At 39.9% G+C, this 5,771-nt stretch overlaps 1 long non-coding RNA gene across 1 annotated transcript; it reads right to left on the reverse strand.

Moving 5' to 3' along the window:
- Positions 1-2,230: 2,230 nt before the first annotated feature.
- LOC145956790 (uncharacterized) lies at positions 2,231-4,793 on the reverse strand. Its single transcript, XR_014433043.1, has 2 exons — positions 3,482-4,793; positions 2,231-2,498 (listed from the first exon to the last, which is right to left on the reverse strand). It is a non-coding gene; the product is annotated as an uncharacterized LOC145956790 (long non-coding RNA).
- Between the last annotated feature and the right edge of the window lie 978 nt (positions 4,794-5,771).

The raw sequence follows: 5,771 nt of genomic DNA on the forward strand, positions 1-5,771 counted from the left end.
GTGAAAGATCCTATTCATGTAGTCCATGAAAACACTAGGTGCATTAGTCACACCAAAAGGCATCACTAAATACTCATAGTGCCCATAGCGGGTCCTAAAAGCAGTCTTTGGGATATCCTCGGATTTCACTCGGATTTGGTGATAACCTGATCTCAAATCTATCTTACTAAACACACAAGCCCCAACTAGCTGGTCCATAAGGTCATCTATTCTAGGCAATGGATACTTATTCTTAATGGTTACCTTATTCAATTGTCTATAATCTATGCACAATCTCATGCTCCCATCTTTCTTCTTGACCAATAGAACAGGCGCTCCCCAAGGTGAAACACTAGGCCTAATGAATTGTTTCTCTTGTAGTTCCTCTATCTGTTTCTTAAGCTCAACTAACTCTTTAGGAGACATCCTATATGGTGCTATAGATATGGGTGCGGTACCTGGCACTAAGTCTATACTGAACTCAATCTCTCTCTCGGGTGGTAAACTAGACACATCCTTAGGAAATACTTCTGGAAATTCTCTCACTAAGGGAATCTCATCTAGCTTATTCTCAGTCTCAACTGTTAATGAAGATAAGATCATGTATACCCTTTCATTTTCCTTTAAACAAGTTTTAATGTTAGAAGCACTAAGAAATTCCGTACTCTTACATTCACCAAATGAAATGGATTTATCAAAGCAATTTAAAAGAACATGGTGAGAAGATAGCCAATCCATACCAAGGATTACATCTAATTGACTAAGAGGCAGACAGATTAAGTCAACTAGAAACTGTTTATCAGAAATTGTCAAAGGGCATTTTAAACACACTAGGGATGTAGTTACAGAACCATTAGTAGGGGTTTCAACAACTAAATCAAAATTTAACAAAGACACAGGCAATTTCAGTTTTTGGACACAAGAGATGGAAATAAAGGAATGAGTTGCACCAGAATCAAATAGTACAACAAAAGGAGTCTCAGCTATGAAACAAGTACCTTGTATCAAATTTTCTGACTGAGCAGCTTCAACACCACTAAGAGCAAATACTCTTCCTACAGTCTTTGGTCGTTCGGTTTGCGATCCTGATCCAACGACACGTGTTCTTGGTGGTTCAGGACATTGAGTACTGATGTGTCCTTTACCATTGCAGTTGAAGCAAGTAACCTCCTTGTCACGACACTCTGATTTAATATGACCGATCCGTCCACACTTTCCACATCTTCCTGAAGAAATAGACACAGACCCTCCAACACTACCAGTAGTGTTCATAGTGGACGATTTAGTTCTATTGGCAGCAGCCATATTTCCCTGAGATCTGGTAGAAGCAGAATAAGGCTTACTCTTACCAGAAGTATTTGAATTCACTGCACGAATAGGACCTCCAGCTCCCTTGTAAAAGACAGAACGTGCACGATTATCACGGTCATAGATTCTACTCTTGTTGACAAGCGTTGGGTAGTGATAAATCTCTTGATAATTAATTGCGGTTTTTATCTCAGGACGAAGGCCATTCACAAACTTAATACATTTAGCCCGTTCGCCACCCTCACCATGATAATGGGTACAATAACGGACCAAGGCATCAAACTTTTCAGCATAGTGTGCCACCGTATCATTTCCTTGCTTTAACTCAAGAAATTCAGCTTCCTTCTGGCTTCTCACATCATCCGGGAAATACTTCTCAAGAAAAACTCTTTTGAAGTTTTCCCAATTTAATTGCATTCCTCCATCTATTATCCTTTGAAGTGCTCCTTCCCACCAAAAATGGGCATCAGCAGTAAACATAAAGGTAGCCAACCTCACTTTCTGAGGAAAAGGACATTCCATAGCATTGAAGATCTTTTCGATTTCCATTAGCCAATTTATTGCAACATCTGGGTCATATCCTCCTTTAAAGGTCGGCGGGTTATTCTTCTGAAATTGCTCCAACCAGTTAGGAACAACTCCAGTCATATTGTTGTTGTTCATAGCTTGGGCTAATGCTTGGAGAGCATCAGCAATCGCACGATCATTTCTACCAGCCATAATCTGGATATATAGAACTTTTAATAAACACAGACAACTATAACATAATATATTTACAATCAATAAACATAGTAGACACATAACTCACGGCCGATAGAATCAACCGGGCTCTGATACCACTAAATGTGACACCCTCTACCCCAACATAATTACTTAATAAGCATTAACTATATTAAAAAAAATATTAGAGTGATAATAAATATCATAAGGTAGAAGATGCACATTCGTAATTAACATTTATACCAAACTCAAGAAGTCATAATAAAACAAAGATTATAAATTAATCCCAGTAAAGGTGGCAGTGCCTCCTAGTTAGGAATCAATTTATAATCTTTTTTATATCATACAAATATATTTAAATTTCAAAAGAAGGAAAATAAAACATTATTATCCCAGAAAGAAGCCTAGCTAAGCCCGATGTCACATCCTATCAGAGCATGCCCACTTAAGCCTCTAGACTTCATTACCAACATCCTCATGATTAAGATTACCTGCAACATAAATTTAAACATATACAAGAATAACAAGAGGAGTGAGAAACTTCTCACTTAGTTGCAGGTATAGAAATAAAAGTTAAATAGCACACACACATACAATATAATCAATATCATATATATATATATATATATGTACATTTATAAATCATGCAATGATTTTATTGACTCGACTCACAAAATGCATGCATGTGGCGCCATACGGAAGTTTCAGAATTTATCACTGGTGACCCAAAGGTACACCTATCACTGGTGTTCATACACCTCGTTAGCATGTTACATCACTGGTGTCCCGAAGGCACACCTATCACTGGTGTTCATACACCTTGTTAGCATCACTGGTATGCGGCCTTAGCGGCACACCTGGAATAATATATATGCATATGATGCATGTCATACATTCATAGACTCAACATTTAGCATATTACACATATAAGATTCATATTTCATAATTATGATTTATTTTATTAATCCAACTTTAATAGTCCAATAGTCCAACGGTCCAATGGTCCAATCAGTCCAATAGTCCAACGGTCCAATAGTTCAACAGTTCAATGGTCCATTCATGGATCATAGGTCACAAGTCATGAGTACATATTTCATACAGTCATATCCTCATAGGTCCGCACAGGTCTCATATATACTTCATATACTCAAGTCATAATAAGATCTTCATAAGTTCGTATAGGTATTTTTATTTTAAAACTTATTCATTTTTAACATCAATTACATATTTATTAATTAATAGGAGGCTTAGCCTTCCATACCTTTATTAATAAACTATTTATTTATTTTTCTTTTATAAAAATAGTATAGTTATTATTTACTACAGACAAGAAATCAAGTAATATAAAAAGCAAAGCACATTAATAACAATATTTCATACAAACAACAGACATAAGATCGGGAGCCAATCTACAAACAACTATTTAACGATTACTCCCACACCCCCAAGCGAGGTTTCCCACTCCCCCCCTTACCTGGATATACAGAAATTTGGGCAGAATCTCGCTAAAACTTAGAGCAGAACTTCTTCCCCTAGGCTCCTTCAGTCTAAGCAGAACGTAGAGAGAAAAATTACAAGAGAAGAGAAATGAGAAGTGTTTTAGGGAGGTTCTGAAATGAAGAATTGAGGGGCTATTTATAGCCTTCAAAAGACATTAAAATATAAGGAAATTAGGTTTAGTGGATGAGTTAGTGGTGGTAGTGGAGGAGTTAGTGGTGATGGTGGATGGTTAGTGGAGTTTAGTGGACACGTCCTTTGGCACTCCCATTTTGACCTTCTAGACGTCTGAATTTGGTCACGAGGTCTTCATGAAAGTTGTAGCTTAGGATGTTATCTTTTCAATCGTTTTGGAATCACCGAAAAAGGAGATCTATAACTCCAGATATGACTGTTTTAGTGAACAGGGGTCAGGCTGCCAGCGTGAGTTAAATATGTTGCGGTTTTTAGAATATTCAACATGGTAGATGAAGGAATTTGAAAATGGTTTCTTCATAAAAGTTATAGTATTTTATCTTAGCTTTCCATTGATATAAAGTTTGTATCATTTGGACAACCACAGACCGAGTTATGCCCCAAAAACCGAGGCTTGCCAGTCAGCCCAGCGAAAACGATTTTAACAAAAAGAAAGTTTACAACTATCTAATTAAGCCCAACAATATACATATGTTTCTAAAGCCTATAATTAAGCATAAATGGAGTGTGAATTAGCTACATTTGGAATAAAAGATAACTATCAAATATAATAATAATAATCATTTTGGAAAACTGGGGTGTTACACTAAAGTTAGGATTTGTATGAGTATGAGTCTCGTATAAGTAATGCACGTACCTTAGTGTGAGTTAGGGTTTCGTTGGGCCTTGGGCCTAAGATAAGATATGATGTGATTAGATAACGGATCTCATCTGGAGCGAGATCCCCTGAGATCGATTATGATCTATTTAAGTGTCGAGCTGACGTCGTGCAATGCGCGTCCGAGGTCATTCTCCGCTGCAATGCCGAGCTCGAGCTCGGCGTGGCGGTACAGATAGTACACTAGCCCCCCGAGCTCCGAAGATCGTAGGTCGAGGAGTTTAAGACCGAGCTCGTTAGGGAGCAGTGACCTTTCGCGCACGCCTGCTTGTTGAGGTGCCATGTGTCATAGCTAGTCATTTCCTGAAAACGTGCTGGTGGCGCGTTTATGAGGATGGAGGTTATGTAATGATGGTTTCCAATTAATGTGTCGTTAGATGTGCCTTTTGGCTGACACGTGCTGTGATCATTTTGAATTTGGGGAAAAACCCTTTTCTTTCTCTCTCCCGCGTCTCTTCTCATTCACTTTACTTTCTTCCACTCTTTGGCTTCTCGAGTACGATAGTTCTCTTTGCTTTCTTGCTTCCGTTCGTTCTCCGTTTCCATTTTCACAGTCCCCGTCGTCGTTTTCGATAACCCAGTCATTGTTAGGGTTATTTTTTGAGGAAGAGTACCAGGTACTTTTTTCTGCAGTTTTCTTTTTCTTTCTTCCCCACTCTTCTTCGGGTCTTTATTTTCGTCTTTATGGCTGGAGGGAGTGGTGCTGGTTCCTCCGCGCCTGCCAAGGGCAAGGCACGGGGTAAGGTGGCGGCTGCCGGAGCGGCCACCGCCGCGAAAAAGAAGGAGGTGGCTTCGCCATCGGACCTCGTTCCAGGCATTCCTGGGTACGATTGGGTTCGGCACGAGATGGTAGAGGCCCAAAGCGTTTTCCGGTCCTTTCGTGAAGTCAATGCGGTTTTAAGATTGCTCAGAATCTGTGACCCTTCTGTGTCCTGAATGACCCGTCTTGAACCGTGTCAGGCCAGAGAGGGCGTGTATATGGGGAAGTCCACTGACTCTCCCCATTTCTATATGTACCATTGTTTTTTTAGGGATTTAGGTGTCTGCCTTCCCTTCACCCAATTTGAGTGTGATTTTTTGAATTTTGTCAACTCGGCCCCTTGCCAGTTGCACCCCAATAGTTGGGGTTTTTTGAGGGCTTTTCAAGTCCTCTGTTCAATGCTAGGGGTAGAGGTGTCCCTTCCCGTTTTTCTTCATTTTTATCAGTTGAAGATAGGCGTTCCTCCTTATGGCATACTGTCCCTGAGCGGGAGTGGGGATGGGGGTTTGTTTACCCTCTACGCCCACTCATACAAAATTTCAAGCAAGAGTTTTTTCGGGTCGCTCTTGTGGGTGTCGACCCATTGGAGGATGGGGCATTTTACTTCGGCGGGCTACCTTAGTTCCCTTTCTATTGGTGCTCCGAACCGTCCAG

This window comes from Cajanus cajan, chromosome 4, assembly GCF_000230855.2.
Source record: "Cajanus cajan strain Asha chromosome 4, NIPB_CcT2T_4, whole genome shotgun sequence".
Taxonomy (NCBI): Eukaryota; Viridiplantae; Streptophyta; class Magnoliopsida; order Fabales; family Fabaceae; genus Cajanus; species Cajanus cajan.